Here is a 21,814-nt window from a genome sequence, read left to right on the forward strand (position 1 = left end):
GCACAGCGCTCATCTAATCCTAGCATGGACACTATGGGTTTTAACAACAATACAATTTAATGTATCTGTCTTCATTTCATTTCTGAATATATTTTATACACTGAGTCTTATAATAATTAAAATTATAAAAATAAATTACTTTAATGACCCAGAGGGCATGGAAATGCTAAAACATTTATGCAAATGGGAATTACTCATTAAAGAATACTGACAAAGATATATAAATTATATTTAATTCTACTACAGTGGCTGACATGAAAACACTCTAATGGATTGTGCAAGAGTCACAATTTTACCTTCTGGCTTTTTACCTGTGTGAACTTGGACAAGTCATTAATTAGCTATTTATGGCAGCTACTTCCATCTGTAAAAATGAGGACACTGTTACTTCCTGACCATATAAGAATGGCTCAACTCAGCTCAGAGAAGATTCTCTTAGGAGCAAGCATTTTTAAGAAGCCAAATTCAATAGATATAAACATAGGAAATGCTAATCTTCTTTAAACTTGCAGGCTAAACCGTATCTTCCAATAGCAGTACAGAACTCGAACTGTTTCACTGTTCAAGAAAATAGTCATGCCCATTGATTCAGTAGACTTGTGTCTACATGAGAGAGAACTCTGAGGGTAAACAGGGGATAAGTCCTGGGGAAAAGAATGCAGTGAGTCATTAGGATTTGAAGTGAAATGAAATGCTACACCAAATCCTGTTGAAACTTCAGGACTTAAAATGAGAAACTATTTTTTCCCATGAGAACTCAGCAATTATCATTTTAATGAATGCTAGGAAAGTTTCAAGTTCTTAGCTGACAAGTTTAAATGATGCAAGGGTTTTCGATGAAGCATTGTCATTTTATAAATTGTAGTCGTTATTAATAATGCCAAAATGAAGAGATTTTTTTTATGGAATTACATATGGACACATGACTCCCCAAATAGTTCACCATGATTGATGTTATTTATTCTGAATACCACAGAAGTTAGTAACGATTCGGTGCCTTCCCATGAAGTTCAAGCCAATGTTTTTTTTTGTCTAATTGGCTCATCGTTATTCAGTAAATTGGCATTTTCTCTGTTATCCTAGTTGTAATCCCCTGGTATTCCTCTGAAGTATACACTATCTTCAAGTAGTGCTTCAACCTCAGCCTGACATCCTAAACTCAGGCTTCAGAAACAAGGCTGAGAAAACAATGTTATTTAAACAGAGAGTATAATTTATTTTCCATGTTTCACTGAAATAAGAACCTGTTTTCCAGTGGATAAATCTCCTTCTAAACACTAAATTATGACATTAATGTATCCAATAATATGCTTCATTAGTCATGTAAGCTCAAACAGTTTGAGGTCAATTACTGATTGTCCTCCTAAAACCAGATTAATGACATGAACTTAGCACACACATCCACAAGACAGGATGCCACAATTAGGAATTATTCTCAAATTGGTTTGGGTCACACTAAAGCACACTTCACATCTTTTTCAAAGGTTAAAAAAAAACTAATGAAGCAATTTTCTCCAAATTCATATCTTATTTTGACATCAAGATTAAGAAATACTTGTATGTGCTTCTAGATGTACTTAGAATTAGACAGGCATGTTATCTTGTGAAGTTGACATATCTCATTCTCATGGGGCCAAGTAAAACTGGTGCCTCAAGCTTAGTCTGATTTCAAAGCAGTTGATTGGGCCCTCACTGAAGAAAGCTACCTTTGAGTCTACATTTGAAGTTTCTTCTTCCTTCATGCTGTCATCTTGTTGCTTGGGTTGACCATAACTCTGTACTGCTCCTCTGCTCATGGTATGAGGTAAATGTCTCTGGTTTGTATAAAATCTTAGAAAGGCCCCTAGCCATCTAGGCTTTGTTTTCTAATTTATAAGATGAGGGTCTCAGTTAAGATGATGTCACTGGATTGGTACATAACTAACATTCATCATTAACCATATCCAAGCTCTCCTTGGTGAGCATATTATCAATTCTTTCACATAGGGAAGAATGAAATCTGGATAATATGATGCAAAGTTACTCCTATTCAATGGTTCTGAGGTGATTTCCATCTCTCACTTTAAATGGTTGCAGAATCTTCCTCGATGACATAAGAATGAAATAAAATATGAGCATGATCATTCCTTTCAGTTCATTTGGCAACCATTCAAAATGAGCATCCTACACTCACTATTACTGCCCACTTATAGAAATCCTGTCATTTCAGGAGTTGTAGTCCTGACGGTATTTTTTTCAGAATAAAAAGCTGTAAGTTCACAAAATTATGAAGTCCCCTGTCTCCTCAACAGTTTAAATGATGAAGTGAAATAAACAGAGTTCAGTAAACAATTCACATGGACAAATTTCCTTCACAGGCCTTTCTGTGTTGGCCATTAGATTGTTATGAGACAAGCCCATTCCAATACATAGCATGTACTTACAAAGAGTTTGGTCAAGACTATATTTGGACAACAATAGCTTAATCATTTCAATCTTTGAAAAATATAGGAATTGTGTCCATGCTGGTGGCTCACACCTATAATCCTAGCTGCTCAGAAGGCGGAGATCTGAGGACTGAGGTTCTAAACCAACCAGGGGAAGACAAACCCAAGACTCCTATCTCCAATTAACCAGCAAAGAGCTGGAGGTGGGGGTGTGGGCTCAATTGGTAGGGTGCTAGCAATGAGTGGAAAAAGTCAGGTGAGAGCTTTAGACTGATTTTCAAGCCCCAGTACTGGCACAAAGAAAGAAAATACAGGGATTTTCTTTTCGAAGGTCTTATTTATCCTAAGAGTTTCTTTCTTTTCTCATCTTGGATAGTCTTCCTCCTCTGAAACTGGTTCTCATTTCCCAAAGGTCTTGTTTGAATTTGTTGAAAGTCATCACAGCTCTTGGTGAAGGCAGTGACCAGGTCATCAGGAAGAACCGTTGTGGAGATAGAAGCTGCCTGGTTCAGTCTGAACCAAAGAGGAGTTTATGACCGTTCTACTCCCCTTCCCTGTGGCAGTAAATTATGCATGATTAAAGAGCCAGTTTCCCCTTGCCCTCTGCTCTACCACTTTTCTCTGCTCCCAGCAAAATCATTAAAAAAGAAAAAAAAAAAAGATCCCCAAAGGACAAAATCTGCCACCAAGGCAGCAGCACTCTGGTAATTTCCCAGGGCATTATGATTGATAATGATCAGCAGAGCGTGGGATAATAGCTCCCCTTAATTTACCGGTCCCTTTGAAGGGTTAAAATATGGCAGATGTTGATAGCTGACACTCCTGGCTGACAGGAAAGACCCATTGCATCTAGGCTCTCCCTTCCCCGCAGCTGTCTGTGTAGAGCTAATTGTATCCACTTGTTTAACCTCGGGGAACGTCTGGAGGGGACCCAGTGCCACAAGGGTACCTTTTTTTTTTTTTAACGGTCATTTCCTCTCTGGTGTAACTTGCATGACAGTATGTGACAAGCAGAAATTAATGGGGACACTGCTGTGCCAATTCCTCCTGAATTGCTGACACTGGCTACAGGCTGCCTGTTTGCCACCCAGCCAAGACCTCACATGAAACATGGCGAGAGGCCCACAGCTCTATTCACCGACAAGCCAGCTGGTCAGTGATGAGAAGAGCTAAAACAATGTGGTGCGCACAAACCAGGAAGAAAATGCTTTACAAACTCATTCGGACCAAGGAGGTGGCATTTGCTACGAGTTAATATGCCTGTTTATTTTCCTGAGTGGCAAATGGTAGGACTGTAATCTGCAAAGTACTTTGGATACAAGTATATCTCTCCCAAGGCCTCCTAAGGTGTTAATAAGGACAGGACCAGCATTCAGGCAAAAGGAAGCCATCCATGCAGGATTCATCTCCAGGGAGGCCTATCCAACAGGCTGCCTCCAGAAAGGTCTGGGAGCCAACAGGGTATCTCTTGCTGCTAGCTAACTACACTGTTGCCCAGTTTAGAAATTCTATGCATGGATGTCCTTTCACTCCTCCTCACACGTACAAGTGCACATACAAGTACACACACAAAAGAACTCTCAGTTCAAGCCCATTAATCGCCTGCAATGTTTTACAGAATTGGGGAATATGCCCAACCTTGGCAAGATCTACTTTCTCTTCTTAATATAATCAGGAATGAACCTGGGTTAAAATGGTGGCTCTGTTATGGATAAGGTCCTATTAATTTTAGCACAGAGGAAGACATAGATGTACATTTTTTAAAGGCACAGTAGAAAAGTCACCTATGATCTTGTGTACAACTTAAAAGTCAGGCTTAAGGAGAAAAGATGGAGAGTATTAACAGGAAAACTCTACTGGTGAGAATTTTATAACAAATATAGGAAGCTCATTTTAAAATGACATGATCAAGAAACTCCTCAAATTCACGGCTGAGCATGGCATATGGTGAAATTTTGGAATTCTAAAGTAATGAGGGCTTTTGGAAAAGCACTGTTTAACTCACCTTTTCTCCCAAAGCTTTAAGGCATACCAAAATTGATAAGAGTAACACATAGGTTTTGAATTCCAGGTCTGGAATTCAATGAAAGAATAATGTGCACATTTTGCAGAGCTGCCAGGTGGGCACTTGGGAGAAAGGAGACATGTGTTTCCCATTCTAAGAGGACATTTCCCAGCCAACATCTAAGTTGGTTCCCTTGTATAGTTGTTCTTTGGCTGTAAAGAGTTAGCCACAGGGACAGGTAGTCTATCCACCAGCAAACGGAATTAACAAAAATCTCCAGGCTCAGTTGGGCAAGAAGCACACGATCAGAGAGGTAATCCAATAGATCGTGCAAGCCACTGCCTTTGGATAAAGGCTCTGGGAGTAACTTCACAGAAGGGGCTTTATTTCTAGATACAAGCTGTGAGATCTACTACATTTTAGGCAAGGTGTAAAATAGTTCTAAACCAACTACAACACAGGCCCAGAAAACACATGAAAGGAGAAGTCATGGATACGGAAACACTAAGCTCCTAAACAAACACATTTCTTAAAATATAGTAAAATAATGCAACCTGAGCCCTGCTAAATGCTAAATGTTCACTGTCAATACAATCTTTAAGGGTCCCTGCTTTCTGATAACAAAGTAACATTTTAATGAAAATCTGAACACTCCAATCCCAAGAATGTGTAGTACATTACTGTCTAAATATGGAGTCTTTTTGCTCAAGACTAATGTGGAAAATTTAACAGAAAATGTGTTCCATTTAAGACATTCCTTCTGTGAACACTTGATGATGACATGAACATGAATCTCAGACCCACTCTGCAAATGTCAATGAAGACATTTGTCTGGAACCTCTCCTGGCTCAACATGTGATGCCTGCAGCGTTTGTAGTGGCTGTATCACCTCACTTTAACTACTGCAGTGGCTCCCGTGAGAGAATGGCTATGGGGTGCTGGTGAGGATTGAGCCATTGTCTCCAGGCAAGTCGGATCACTGTTTGAAAGAGCTGTTCCAGCTACCTGACCAACACGGACAATTCTAACATCGTTTCTCATCAGTCATTATTTGTAACAAAGGAATGGGTGGAGTTGGGCAAGGTAAGGGAGAATGATGGAAGGGGTGACAAGGCTCAAGATGCATTATACTTAGAGACTGATTTGCTGAATTGAAACTACTAACTACTTACAGATAAGGAAAAATGTTTATGGAAAATATATTATTTGCATTTAAAATATTTTTCCGTAGTGGCACTGTGGCTCAAGTGTTAGAGAGCTTGTCTTGAGCTGAAGAGCTGTCCGCCCAGGCCCAGAGTTCAAGCCCACGGCCAACAAAAAAAAAAAAAAAAAAAATATTTTTCCGTGTTTCCATTAATAAGCTCCTAAGTTTTTCTAGGCTACAAATATGCAATTTAAGAGCTAGGAAGGCCAGACCTTGGTAAATGGAATGTCATCATCTGAATACTTTTTAGGAATACATGTTCTATGCTAAACATGGGATACCTACATTTGCTTAAAATAGCCTTTTCTCAGTTCAAATGCCATATTGTAATGGTCAAAGAGTTGCTAGGCCTGTCAAAGGCTATCAAACACCCACATGCTATATTGTGAGATAGGAAACCATGGATTGTATTTACAGTCTTTCTTGATGCTGTGTCAGGCCTCTGATCAGACTTGAGAAGAATTGAGATCTCTGTCAAGGTCTTCCTGTGGCAAGTAAAAAACAAGGCGATGATTTTCCAGTTCATTTCCCCTGGCAAGTTGCTCATCAATCATTGGAGTCCAGGACTTTGTGGTTTCTGTCCTGGTGTCCCTTCACCCATGATCTGGGTTATTTTCAGACATGCTGTGTCCATCACAAAGAGTGGCTAAGCTGTTATGATGAGTTCACAGGCCTAGCCTGAAGCACAGAAATTTCAGCATCATGGACATGATTCAGTGGGATAAACACTATTTTTTTTAAAAACATGTTTTTGGTAGTGCCATTTTAAAAAATGCAACAGGGAAAGTGTCAAAGCTCACATGGTATGCGAGGGGAGACATGGTTCAAAAAGAATTGTAGTCATTACCTGACTGATGTAACTGTAACCCTCTTTATATCACCTCTACAATAACAATAAAAAATTTAAAAAGAATCATAAAAAACACACATAATTTAATTTCCCTTTGGCATTTTTCCCCCTTTTAATTTTGAAGAAATGTCAGATGTCTTTGAGTACCTAGGGCATCCACATTACCATTGAAGCTCAAGTATTTTACTTCACAGAGAATTAAAAAGGCATCTCATACTTTTTCATTAAATCAATTCTACATGCAGAACACCTTAATTATCCCTTTACAATTTCTCTGTACCAACCAACCCAGGGTTTAAAAAGCAATGCTATTATTTTTTTTTTAAAGCAGCGACCTCCCAAAAAGCATCTGCTCAAAAGTATAATGTAAATAGTTATGAGTTCACATTAACATGGACATGGAAAGTTGATTTCATGTGAAAAATACTGAAAACCCAGAGACCATTGGAGAAGCTGGTATCTATGCTTGTCAAAATAGTAAAAATAGGCTTATAACTTTATTCTATATGCAGACATTAATTTTAAAGTTTAGTTCTCAGCAGCAATTCCTTCTAATTGCAACCAAATGAAATGCCTCTACAGACAATTCTAGTAGTTTTATGATAAAATAAGATTTAACAGTAAAAAAAAAAGTAACAATGGTGTCAGTATGTCTTATTAGAAAGCTTGTCACATCAATTTTTTCTAGTTAGTCCTTGCTGTATAATGTCAATATTATCATCATCAACTTCCATATTATATACAATGGATATTTTGCAAGCTCTACCACTGTTCTGACAACACAGGAAGTAAACCGTATTGTTAATTTGTATATTGGACTACGAAGATGATTCAGATGTAGAGATGTCAACTCTGAGGTAAGAGATTGCATCTTCCATTAATATGCACACAAATTGGATTGAAAATGTATTAGGCTGAATCATTGAAATAGCCACTTTTGTAGGCAAAAACAACCACCACTAGGAATTTCATACAGTGTAATATAATAGTAATAAACATTTATTTGGAGCCGTAAATAACCCAGCATGCTTTAAGATGCATTATTATTATGTTAGTGCATTTTGTACCAGCTTTTTTTGTTTTTTGTTTTGGCTGGTCTTGGGGCTTGAACTCAGGGCCTGGGCATTGTGGCTGAGCTTTCTTACTTACGGATAGTGCACTCCCTCTTGAGCCACAGTTCTACTTTCAGGTTTTTTGGTAGTTAACTGGTGATAAGTCTTATGGATTTTCCTGCCTGGCTGGCTTTGAACCACAATCCTCAGATCTCAGCCTTCTGAGTAGCTAGGATGAGTAGCCTCGGCTGACTTGGAACTGCAATCCTCAGATCTCAGATTTCTGAGTAGCTAGACAATGGCATGAGTCATTGATGCCCAGCCTCATACTAGCTTTTACAAACAGGTAGTGGAAAAAAACATACATACTGATAACATGCTACAACGGTTGAATTTAGATCTTGTGTCTCTTTAGGCAACTACTGTTTTAGAATTTTTTTTTTGGAAAAATCATTCTGTGGATATGTAAGCATTCTGTTAGTTATTTAGTTATCTCTTGGTATATTCTGTTTTTCAGCATGCACTTCTAATTATCTGTGAGGCTGAATTCCCCCCTTTCCATATCTTCCAGCTCTTTTGTGTATCTGTCTCTTAATGTTCCTCATCCATATCTGAAATAAGTGATTTTTTTTATTGGTTTGTAAGAGCTTTTTACATATAAGAATGTTAAGGTTTAGCTCTCCTTTTTGTAACTACCATTTGCCTATTAGTTCTGGTCATAATACTATAAATTAAAATTTTTCTAACTAACCTACAAATCATTTCTTAAGATGTCTCCTTTTTATGTGTAGCAAACTCTACTCCCATATCTGATATATATTTGCTTACTTGTTATTCTATACATTAAAACAAACTAATAGCAACCTCATACATACTCATCTTTTCAAACTATCAAGTATTTGGACTTTTTACAAATCATCATATATGAGGGTACTTGCTTGGTATCCAAAGTTGAAAGTGTGTCTTCAGCCTCCTAACCAGCACTAAATGTTGCTAAATTAGGCCTGTTTCTAGCAAAATTTACAAGCAAACTCAGCTGTCTCTTTTATAAGGAAAATTTCCTGCTGTACAAAGGGTTACCTTTGAACAGTATCACCATTATTTCACCCATGACTACATCCCTAATTTTCTGTTTTCTGGCAGCTGCTCTCCAACTTAGAAATAATGTGTGTCTTTGTTTAAAGTGCCTTAGAAAAACTGTATATTCTAAATGTGGAAGAAAGCTCGATTTATTTTACTTTGAAACCTGAGAAATCAATAACATGAACCATATGTTAATTATGGAACTTGGTGATAACTAAAGAAGTCCTGTGGAAGTGCAGTGGTAAGAGTGGCCATGAAGCTGAAGCAGGAAGGGAAAGAAGTCCTTTCTCTTGGGGTGCGGCACTTTCATAAATCTCTCCACTTGGGAGGAAACTAAACTGCAACTCTTTTCTAATTCATTCTAATGTAATTTGTATGTTACTTTCCTAAATGTGCTTTTAAAAAGTTAAATCATGGTCTTACAGCAGAGATGCTATCAAGGACTGTTACTGTAAGTGGCAACATTCAGAATCTATCATGTCGAAGACAAAACTTAACCATACTTTTGTCCTTGTGTGTTGTTTATTTAGACTCAAAGACAGCTGTGCAGCAAAGAAGTATGTCAACCCATCTTTAATGTGGGGTTGAAAGGTTTTTTTTTTTTTTTTGGTTGTTGGTTGTGGGGCTTGAACTCTGGGCCTGGGCACTGTCCCTCAGCTCTTCAGCTCAAGGCGAGCACTCTACTGTTTGAGCCACAGCACCACTTCTGATTTTCTATTGGTTTACTGGAGATAAAAGAGTCTCACCGGCTTTCCTGCCCGGGCTGACTTTGAACTGTGATCCTCAGATCCCAGCCTACTGAGTAGCTAGGATTACAGGCGTGAGCCACAGGCACCCGACTGGCATTGAAATATTAAAGAACTTGAGGTTCAAAAGACAAATTGCTGTAATCAGAGTAGTAATCAAAACCAGAAGAACAGAGTTATTTGTGCAATATAGGAGTTATTAGCACTCAACATACATGTAAGCTTTTAAAAAAGCTATCTTTGCTAAAAATAGTGATATACTACTATAATCCCAGCAGTTGGGAGACTGAGGCAGGAAAATGAAGAGTTCAAAGCAAGACCCTGTTTCAAAACAACACAACAGAGCATAACACTTTAAAAGGCTACATTTTGGGAGAGGTCAATGACAGTACACAAACTTCTCTTTTAATAAAAGGACCCAGTCAATCATTTCTCCAGTGATCTCCAACTTAGTTCTTCCCTCTTCTTGTACCTCATCCTTCTGACAAGGAATGTATTTCGGTAGTGGAAGGGGAAGAATGAAGCAGGGCCCTCATCTTTAACTTTTACACTGTTTTAGTTTCATCAGGTTTTCAGCTATGGGTGAAGGTAAATTTCCCAGTTCCAGGTTTTAATTTTAACATTGGAAATACTGGTGATATTAAAATGTCAACAAGGAATACTTAAGTCCTTATTCCTTACTTATCATAACCATAGAATATGGTACGATTATGATATGGTTAGATATGGTTATGATATGAAACTTTCTAAATTGAGGATGACTGTTTCTGGACTAATCTGTAGCTCACTGCTAATGTAGACTGGGCTTTTAACATACATTACAGCCCTATACTTCATTCACAGTGAAACTTCCCATGCTTTCCACTGCCTAACCTCTGCTGTTCTATTTTAGCATTCTAATCCAAAAGTGGTGTGACTGTACTTCAGGATAATTATAACTATTTTCCTTGGTTTTGTCCAAGATGGTCAGGGATGGCAGTGAACAATGGTAAATATAAAAGTCAATGCAGCTATGAACTCATACTTGTTAAAGGGTTAGAATCACAACTGGGGGGAAAATTAAATTCTAAGCACTCTTGGTTTCTAATATATGAGCTTCAAAGAGAGTACTCTATCTGGCCAGACTGATACGAGTGCTAAAATCTATGACAATGATTCACATAAATTTCATATGCTTTGTTTCTCAAAAATGGGGTAAGAATTCAGATCAGTTATTTTCACAATTCTGATAATGGTTTATTAATTTAAAACCACAGGAATCTGTGAAAACATTATGTGTGAAACAAAAAACATCTTTTAAAGGACAAATCACATTGTATCATAAACACTTTTTTGAAAGGGTAGTTTTCTGGGTGGTTTAAGACTTTTTAGTTAGAACATTCCTATTTCTAAGCATTTTGTCTTTCATTTACTATCTCCTATTAATGAGTTAATGTTTTCAAGACAGTTATTTTTGGTCAGTTGTGGGGCTTGAACTCTAGGCCTGGGCACTGTGTCTCAGCTCCTCAGCTCAAGATGAGTGCTCTACCACTTGAGCCACAGAACCACTTCTTGTTTGCTGGTGGTTTATTGGAAGTAAGAGTCTCATGAACTTTCTTGCCTGGGCTGGTTTTGAACTGTGATCCAGCCTCCTGAGTGCTAGGATTACAGGTGTAAGCCCTGGCTCCCAGCTTCCAACAGAGTTCTTAAGGAATGCTTTTATTTTATTATTTTCTTAAGTTATTATTTGTGATTAACTGTGGATTGAATTTAGGGCCTCAAGCTACTACTCAGGCCATTTTCTGACCTAGTCCCTTAGATGAAAGTTTGTTTTTTTGGTTGGCTGGTTGTTTTTTACTTTTTTCCCCAGATAGGGTCTTGTGCTTTTGCCCTGGGTTAGTTTCCAACAATTCACCTACCTCTACTTTCAGAGAGTATCTGGGACCACAGGAATGTACTACAAGGTCTGGCTTGTTTCTGTGACAAGGTCTTGCTAAGAAGCTGGCAAAACCAGCTTCACACCGTCATCCTTCCATCTCCACCTCCGAAGTAACTGGGATTACAAGTATATGCTACTACACCCACACACAGCCCCAAGTTCAGCGCTTTCAAACAAGTTTTATGCATATGGATGGGATTTAATTGAATGCCACCCCTGACTCTGGCTTAGAGACTCTCAAGTTTTCATTTTTTTTTATTTACATTTTTTTTAATTGTGAAAATACTGCACAGAGGGGTTACAATTACATGGGCAAGATAATGAGTACATTTCTTATCAAGTATTGTAGCCTCCTCCTTTGTTTCCCCTTCCCATCCTTTCCCATCCTCCCCCAACCCCCCCACCCAATCCTCCCTGCGGGCCCCCTCCCACCCCCACACCAAAGTTTTAAAGTTTGTTTTCGACATAACGACTTGTACATCTCATTGTTGCAATGGGTCAAGTTTTCATTTTTTAAAGATAAGGTCTCACTGTGTAGCCCAGATCTTCCTGCATGGTGAGATGACATGAACCACCATGCCCAACACTTTTCAAGACCTCTGATCCTCTATGTACAGGCTGAGTCATCTTAAAACAAAAGGACAAAAGGGAGACATATTTTAAATTTCCCATTTGTGTTACATGTGTCACAGTAGGGAAGTCTTTCACTGATTTCTTAGAAACTCCCTCCTGGGACTCACACTTGGGAACGGGAGGTAAGTTAGCATTTTACTCGAACACCACAAGTGCTAAACATATAGTGATGTGATTCACTAACCATACTTGGAGAAACAGTGCATACTGGAGAGAGAAACAGAACACGGTCTTTACCTAAGCCTTTGTCAACCTTTTATTAGATGGTAACTCATTTTTGCAAGGTCTGCTGGGCTTGGTATATTTTTATAGGCAACATAATCAAGCTGAACACTTTATGGTACTTGCTAGGGTTTTCTAACATTAGAGTTCTGATTGGTTGGTTCTAATATTAAAGAAATTTTCTTTTACTACTTAAGACTTCAAATGTCACAGTGCCCAGACACTTGGCATGAAATCTCAGATTTAAATATGTGTAATTAAACAAAAGAAATAAATTTAAATGTATTATAATGAAATAGATATACTACTAATACACCAATAGAATATGAAATTAAATATTTTATATTCAAAGTATTTATACTTAAAAATACACAAATTCTGTGTAAGCTCTCCACATCTGAGTGCTCAACAGAGTCAATCATTTTGAAGAATTTTGCTTTTATAGAATGGTGACCAAAAAAAATCAGAATGACAGGAATTGCAACAAAGTTATATGCTGGAGACATCTGACTTTCATAACTGGCTCCATTGGGTTTGCAAAGCTCTATTATAAGCCTTCTGTGAAAGAACTTATTCATTCAACAAATATTTGCCAGAACCAATTTTTTCTCAACTGCAATGAAAAGACTGACTAATGTTTTCTACCTTGCTTAGGAATGAGGAATACGATCCTATCTAAGATAAGTTGACAGATGGGTTCTTTACATGCCTACCAGCAACTAAGACTTCAGTGATATAATACTGCAAATAGCAACTATAAAGTGAAGCTATATGCTTTTTAATTCCCACATTCCACAAACATACCTGAAATTTCTGGGTAAGATTAAATATCCAAAAAAAAGTAATACAGAGGGAAGTATTTCTAAATTACTTCAAAAATACTTTTATCCTCTGAGGGATGGGAGAGACTTCTGTATTCAATGGTGGATATATTAGGAAAACAATGTTTATATTTTAAAATTTTCATAAATACCAGATTATCTTCTAGATAAGTATTAGTCTCAACATTAAACTTCATTTCCTATGTTTTGAAATATGATTAACACAGTACAATTGGAAATGAATACTTTTGGAATTTAGTTAAGTCAATTCTATACTAAAAAAGAAAATTCTGTATAGTTTGAGAGATCAGTTACTGATTTTAAATTACATCTAAACCAACCTAACTAAGCAAATTCTTTGCTATGGCATATACTATATATAGTGGACCTTGCCCACCATAAAGAATTGAATGTATAAGAGCACAAAGTAAGCCGGGCACAGGTGGCTCACGCCTGTAATCCTAGCTACCCTACAGGATCTGAGGATCTAAGGACCACGGTTCAAAGCCAGCCCAGGCAGGAAAGTCCATGAGACTCTTACCTCCAATAAACCATCAGAAAACAAGAAGTGGTGCTGTGGCTCAAGAGGTAGAGTGCTTGCTTTGAGGTGAAGAGCATAGGGACAGTGCCCAAGCCCAGAGTTCAAGCCCCACAACCGACCAAAAAAAAAAAGAAGAGCACAAAGTAGATGTGATGAGAAGACAATTTGGAGGCTTATTTTTCCACATTTAGTAGAATTAGGAAAGCATTCTTCTATGTTCCAGGTAGTAAGGTGGTCCTGAAGATACTGTAATAGACTGAAATTCTGATTTCAAGTTCCTCTCTTTCTAGTTCGAAAAAACAAACATAAAAAACAACTGGGATTTAGCTAAGCACTACGAAGAAGTTAAGAAAATGTGGTATTGGGCTGGGAAGGTGGTTCAGTGGTAGAGCGCTTGCCTTGCAAGCCTGAGGCCCTGGGTTCGATTCCTCAGCACCATATAAGCAAAAAGAAAAAAGCCAGAAGTGGCGCTGTGGCTCAAGTGGTAGAGCGCTAGCCTTGAGCTGAAGAGCTGAGGGACAGCGCCCAGGCCCAGAGTTCAGGCCCCACGACTGGACCCAAAAAATAAATAAATAAATAAAAAGAAAATGTGGTATTGTAATCACCAGCAGGACCAAAGCCAGCCCTGCACTGTTATCATAGCCCAGCCATCAGATCACCAGGCCGTTGGAGGGTGCAAGACATGGAGAGGCTGACTTCATGGCCCCACTGAGCTGTCAAAAGTGGTTGGACAGTGGGAAGCTTGGGGGAGGGGTATGAGTGGTAGCTGAAACCATTAGACCCTCAACTGTTAGATCCATCAGAGTTGGGGAGAGGCACAGCCTATGTATAGGCTGCTGGCAGGGTGGAGGTGAGGAGACAGACAGCAGGAGGAGAAAGACTGCAAGAGGCGCCTACCAGAGCAGAGTTCAGGGCAGGCCTGTAGAGAGGCCTGAGGAGAGGCCTCTAGAGAAGCCTGGGGAGAGGTCTCTATAGGAGCAGAGCAGGGCAGGTCTGTGGAGAGGCCTCTACTGGAGCAGAGCAAGGAAGGCCTGTGTAGAGGCCTGCAAAGAGGTCTGTGGAGAGGCTCCTATCAGAACGGAGCAGGGCAGGTCTGTGAAGTGTGGAGAGGCCTGCAGAGAAAGAGGAAGCAAAAGGAAAAGCCTTCTGCTTTGGAGGTTTGGAGGTCTGGGGTTGGAGGTTTACAGACTGATCTTTGCAGACCAACTAATAAAAGTTGGGGATGCCCAATGGAGACTTGGAGGTTTGGTGGTCAAGGCTGCTCTTGGTTCTGGGTAGGTAACCCAGAACAAGGTAGTTGCAGGCCCCTCTTTTGGAGTAAATAGTGTAAATAAAATTCTTTTGTCACCTTTAACCGTGCCTCAATGGATTGTCTTGCTCTTTGCAGGTCATAATAGTATTGCCTGATATATAGATAAGGATATGTAGCTGGGATGGTCAGAGTAAAAGCCTCTGGTGCTCCAACATTGGTGGGGGAGGGCAGTGGGGGGGAGAGAAGGGGGAAGGAGGAAATAAGGAAACTGTAATCAGGGAGATTAAGCACATGTTAAATTTAGATGAGGAATATCCCTCTTTGGAACAGAACATCATTCTGCTATCTGTCACCATGGTGATATAGGCAGAGTATATAGTGCCTACAGCTTTTTAATGTCTCTATAAACAGATTTAATGCCTAACATGAGGAAGCATTTTCTAAAGAGAGCCTAAACTTATCTGTTATTAGCTTAAGTTAGTGCCATGTGTCTACTTAGTGAGTCAGTATTTATTTGGGTGAGTCAGTCTTAGTTACCATTAGAAAGACATGTACTTTCTTTTTCTTGTAACCCCTATTTCCTGTTGGGGAGAGGGGATGACAAATCACTCAATAAATCTGTTGTAGTTTGTAATTAGAATATCAGGTGTTCGCATAATTTTGTCCCCTTTCCCTACAAAAGTTTTCAACTACTACAAAGAACTAGAAATTTACATAACTTTTGTTTCTGGGACAGTTGTCAAAAATCTACGTTACCTGAAAATGATTACCCTGAATAATAAGTTCTTTAAAAATGTCACCTGGAGTGAAAGACATTAGAAAACCTAATATGTGTTTCTGATGGAGTAGGGGGAACAAATAGAAATTACTAACACATGAATGAAGGATTGTAGTAACCAGCTCATGAATTTAAGAGTTTAGGAGTATGAATTACTACAGTAGTGAGCACTCCCTCAGCATTTTCTCCAGTGTGGAGTGTACTCCATGTTGACTTACTAATCTTCCAATCATCTCTCCCACTGCAGTCAATGGCCAGATACTGGCACTACCCTGTTTACTCTCTTGACTAGCTACTGACCTTTTGCTTAACCATATGTATCTGATATTCCTTTTCAAAAAGTCCCCTAAAGCGTACATGTGAAGGGGGCAGTTGAAGAGGGTGTAAGGTTGTAGTTTATGTGGAGAAAACCTTTTTTTTTTTTTTTTTTTTTAGTCAAAGGACTATTTCAGAAGCTGAATTTCCACAGAATAGGTCCTGTTCCAGTTGTAAACTGGGATGACTATTCTTTAGAAAAACAGACTATCTCTAGACACAATAGCTGATAAACTGTAAGTGAATTCTTATTATATAAAGCATTCTATGGATCTAGAATATACAGGAATAAATTAGGTAAGACATTATTATCATCAGTTCTATAAGATGCCCCATTAATGTAGCAGGCTATAGTAAGAACTAGGCCTGTGACTAAAGCTAGAGAGGCAAGAGGAAGGTGGGCACAGCCAGGCAAAGCCACGGTCAGTGAGGTAGTGGGATGGGAAGGGAAATAATACAGGAAATATGCACACTTGAGTCCTAAGAAAAAAATAAATTGAAAAGCTAGTGTCAAGCCAAAGCCTTGGCAATCCATCTGTATAGCAGAAATTAACTATTTTACGTGAAACTGCTCTAAATCAAGGACACCATCTCACAGTAAAATCAACATGACTGGCCTATGAAGTCCTTTATACTAATTATTACAACAATCCACTTTTCTTAGTATGGGGGCATGGTTCAAGTGGTACAGTATTTGCCTTGCATATGTGCAACCCTGAGTTCAACCCCCAGGGATAGTCACCCTTAAAATTAGTACACATATTTTTCATGTGTACTCCCTTTTAAATTTTTCTATTAATATATAAAGAGAATATACTAGAAAGGTATGTGTATGCTTTAAAAAATACAGTCTATTCAATTCATCTTGTCACATATCTGACTAAAAAAAAAATTCTTTCCAAGGTCTGTATTGTTATTGTGGAGTATCTGTTCTTTGAATTTCTTGCCTTGTTTTTGGGATCACCTTATTATGCAACATCTGCTCTGAATTTCAAATGTGATAAACAGAGTATGAGTGTTGGTGGCAGATGGCTAATGACCAGTAGTGACAGGGCATTCAAGCCTGCCTTGTTTTCTGAGAAGTGATATTTTCATGTTAATTTGCTCTGTCCCCTGCAAAGATGAGACAAATCACCTGCTCCTAATTCAGGGAAAGTGGAGACCACCAGGAGCCAGACGGGCCATGAATCCCTTTTTTAGAAGTAAGAAGGAAGGAAGATCAGTAGTACTTCCCTAGGACAGAAGACCAGTTAGCCACTTTGCATTATGTCAAATGGAGAAAGATGAATCGGCCCTGGGCATCCCATAGTGACATCAGAGCCACTATTTATTGCAAGCAGATATTAGTCATGAAAACAGATATTTCCCAGAGGCAGAAAACAGGTGCTATTAAGAGTGTGTGTCAGTCTCTGAAGCCTGGGCTTTGTAAAATAAGCCTAATAGTACATTTTATCTCTTACTGAAAATATTAAAACAGAAATCTCTAAGAAACATTCAATTGAAGATAAAGTGAAATCTAATCCCCTGAGAAAATAACCCACACAGACATATAAACCTTGAACTTTCCTGGCGCTCTCAAGCTGTATAAAATTAATTTATCATAGAAATACATAAAAATAATTTTAATCTCATGACTGAATCACCAAAAGAGGCCATATGGTCTTGAGCTAAGAGCCCTGTCCTATCTTAGAAAGGCTGCTGATATGTGTGGCTTTTAGTAGTTTAAACTGGAAAATTATATCGCCAGTTTTATCATATGTATTACATGCACACAGAATCCAAGGAACAACAACTAGGTAAGCTCTCAAAGAGTATGTAAGTAGTTGAGAAGGCAGGTCATATCCACGGAAAGATAATGCATTTGTTGTATAGGTAACTCAAAAACCCAAAGAATGATTCATTAAAAGAAGGCACAGATATATTTTGTCCATTCATAATTCTTCCCAGATATAGTTCCCTTTTTGGGTAAAATGTTGAAAGAACTCATTTACAATTCTTTCTGACTCTCACAGACAAAATCATGGAGGAAAAATAAAAACCTAAAGCCCCTCCTCAACTTTTTAAAAAATAAATCCCCCATCAAGTGTAGGTGCTGTATAAGCACACAGACTTATTATCATCCTAAGGAAAAAATAATCAAAGCAAAATCAATTTTTACCTCATAAACTTAAGTATGGAAGTCCTAGATGATAAAAATTAAATTATCAAATAATTTTAAAAATTAAATAAATGTAGCAATGGATCTTTTTACAATTAAATAGAACCAAACATAATATTCTGAATTAGAAAGATGAAAGCAAGATATATTAGTGATAACACTAGAAGCAACATTATATTTGCAGCAGTCAACTGGTTCCTTTATGGGTGTGTCATTGTCAACTGAGAATATATATATATATATATATATATATATATATATATATATATATATGTATACTTTAAGAATATTGAGAAAAGAGATGTATGTAATGAAATGAAATGTAATGAAAACTTCAAGATGAACTGTTATTAAGTGTGCTTATTTCATTTACTTAAGAGTAAGGTATATTTATAATGTTGGAAAGATCCACCTCCAACTTTAATTTTGTGAGATTTCACCAATGTCCAATTCAGGCCTATATCCTTAACTTAAACAACCAAAATCTGACATAAAAACTATTCATTAATAACAGAACTTCCTCTAAAATTCAGCAAACTATCAGCTTTCACAGCTACTTAAAGCTTATGGTGTGGCTTTTTGTATTTTGTTTTCCTCTGAAAACAAGTGTTATCTACATATTTGAAAAACTGTTACAAGATATTTGTAAGTTCATCATGGGTTCTTTTCTAAGGAACATGCTGATGAAATGGTACACTAACTTAAGAATTCATCCCAACATTAATAATATTATAGTTACTATGGAACACTAGTTTTGAACAAGTTCTGCATATTAATGCAATTTGTGCTCTGGATATACATGAGAACATCCTGAGTTTCAGTGACTACATAACAGGAAAACAGTGCCATAGAAACAGTGGAGGACAGCTGGTGGAGGAAAATTTCCTTAGCCTACATGATCTTATGTAAGGTTTTATCCTTATTTTCTGTTTTATGTCTATTTTATGTTAAAGTAGTTTATATCTGGTATGTTCTGAATGTCAACATTATATCTATGACAATGTCAGTATTATATCTATGATTTGCAGCCTTTCAAAAATGTTTTAGAAAATATTTTCATATCATAATGCCAAGAAAATCAGATACAGGTTGTAGTTATTTATAAATAAGTGGTCTATCTGTTTGCACTTGAAAATGCTCCCTAAATTATTGAAATAATCATAGTGTGTTAAATAATTATAAACATGTTTCTGTGTGCTTTTATCTTTTGTTTTTGTATTTCTTCTTTTGCACCCTGAGAGTAGGTTCATCTCTAATTCAGCTTGGTGTCCAGAAATTGCCTAGCATAGATCTCTCCTGCACAGAGTAATTTCAATAAACATTTTTACATGTATATCCAGACAAACTTCTGAAAAGTATTCTATATAAAGAATCTGTTTTCTCTTTTAAACAGGTATCAGTCATGATTGGCTTTATTTTCCAAATTCTGAAGATGAATGAACCAGTCTGGTGTGATTACAATTTTTCCTTCTGCTTGGTGTTCACTGAATTTGAATTTGTGGGCTTCTATTTTTATTAAATTTGATGCCATTCCAGTCATTACTTCTTCAAATCTCCCTTACCTCCTTTAATACAGATTCTTTCTCAGTACTAAGACCAAAAGTTTTCAAAGGTCTTTTCATTATGGCTGGTAGAAACAAGCTCTCTTTCTATGCAGGTGGGAGCTTTGGGAATTGTATTGTTCTTTTTTTTTAATTCATTTACTTTATTGTTATTATAGAGGTGATGTACAGAGGGATTACAATTACATGAGTCAGGTTTTTGTCTTTGCAGTAGGTCCTTTAGCATGATAATATTAACTTGATGAAGTTACTGAGACTTCCTATAAATAATCCTGTATAACAAAATATTTCCGTTCTCTAGTATGCTGGAAAACTTCAATTAACCAGCACTGAAGTAGCCAATATTCCATTTTTTAAAAGTTACCAATCAGCAAAACAAGATATAAGTGATTGCTAAAAATAAATTTATATCAATTATATATTAGCCAAAACCATTTTGATTTCATCATGCTTCTAAATGATTATTCATATTTTCAACAATAACTTCAAAGTACAAAAGACTTCATATTAGAAAAAAAATCTTGAATTTAATAAAAAAAGGAAAATATATTAGAAAACTTAGAAATCAAGACTGAAGACAAAAAATGACTTCTGATTACTTAGAAAAAAGTATTCAAGTAACATAACTAACATAAGCTGTTTTAAATATTTCATTTGGACATATCTTACTAAGAAAGCATCAATACACTAAAGCATAAACCAGAGCCATCAACCTCACCATCACTCCCACAAGGAAAAATGGTCTCTACAGGATCAATGGGGATACTGAATTAGATGGCTGAAGAAATTTAACAGTCTCCATGAGAATGTCCAGTTTACCATAAATGAAGTGACACTCCTTTTCCCTAGCAATAGACTGGAAAAGTCATAAAACCTTTAGCAAGTTCAAATGTTCTGGTAACACCCGCCCCCAATCCTGGCTCAACCACTCCCTAGTTCCTTCCATCTGTGGCAGTTTGGCCACTAACCTCTCTTTCTGTTCTTTCCTTATCCTGCTTAAGCCTCCTCACCCATGTTTGAGAATTTCCCCAGACCACTTCATTTCTACTAGTTTCTAATCCAGCTTTAGTCTAATGGAGTATACTGGCTTATCAGTCATTATACATCAATCATTACACATATGCTAATTAGAAGACTTTAATAAGATATGAGAACTTAATATGAAGCTTAAAGGAAAAAAAAACCCATGGACATGCCAATGTATGCTATGAGTATATGACTACTTTGACTTTTTTTATGACACCCCATAAAATAACTTTGAAATTAAAAATGTATCAGGTAAAGTGAATAATTTGTGTGTGTGTGTGTGTGTGTGTGCGCACGCGCGCGCGCACATACACCTGTCTGTCCTGGGGCTAGATTCCAGGCCTAGGTGCTGTCTCTGAGCATTTTTTTGCTCTAAACTAGCACTCTACCACTTGAGCCCAGCTCTACTTGTAGCTTTTTGGTAGTTTGTTGGAGATAAAAGACTTTTCTGCAGTGGCTGGCTTCAAACTGCAATCCTTAGATCTCAGCCTCCTGAGTAGCTAGGATTATAGGCAGTGCCCAGTGCAAATGATTATTTTAGTAGTAGTCTATTTTTAAGGTACTGGAAGTCATTTTTAAAATAAATTAAGAAACAAACCTCCCATGCTCATTGGTTGGATGAATTATTATCTACAAATGGCCACACAGATCACACTAACAGAATTGTGATTAGCCCAATATAAAAACTGGCTAAGTAAACAGGGTCTAAATCTCTGTCTCCATCTTGACCACAGTTTTGTGTTTTTTTTTAACAAGCTGATAAAAGAAAAACATGGAATAAATGAAAAAGGAAAATAGTAGTAGTGGGAATAGGGCCAAGAACAGGTGATCAGAAATACCTACATTTAGGGGGCTTTTAATGTCTTTGCAACTTTGTAGGAAGAAATAAGACCCTTGCTGAGCACCACACTGTTTTATGCAAACCAGGTGGAGAAAATATACTTACTGACCTCAAACCAAAAGAACAAATCATGGGGCTTGGAAGGTTATTCAGTGGTAGAGTGCTTTCCTTGCATGCGTGAGGCGCTACATTCGATTCCTTAGCACCACATACACAGAAAAAGCTGGAAGTGATGCTGTGGCTCAAGTGGTAGAGCACTAGCCTTGAGCTGAATAGCTCAAGGACAGAACGCAGGTCCAGAGTTCAAGCCTCATGACCGACCAAAAAAAGAAAAAGAAAAAAAGGAGAAATGATGTATTACTACAAATACTAAGTGTATCT

The 21,814-nt window shown here is 37.6% G+C and overlaps 1 protein-coding gene across 2 annotated transcripts in view; it reads right to left on the minus strand.

The window, feature by feature from the left end:
* Cdk6 (cyclin dependent kinase 6) overlaps positions 1 to 21,814 on the minus strand; it is a 187,634-nt gene that overhangs the window by 121,747 nt on the left and 44,073 nt on the right. The gene's annotated exons all lie outside the window — the stretch shown is intronic.

The sequence above is a fragment of the Dipodomys merriami genome, unplaced genomic scaffold, assembly GCF_024711535.1.
Source record: "Dipodomys merriami isolate MVZ:Mamm:240054 unplaced genomic scaffold, mDipMer1.0.p SCAF_5, whole genome shotgun sequence".
Lineage (NCBI taxonomy): Eukaryota > Metazoa > Chordata > Mammalia > Rodentia > Heteromyidae > Dipodomys > Dipodomys merriami.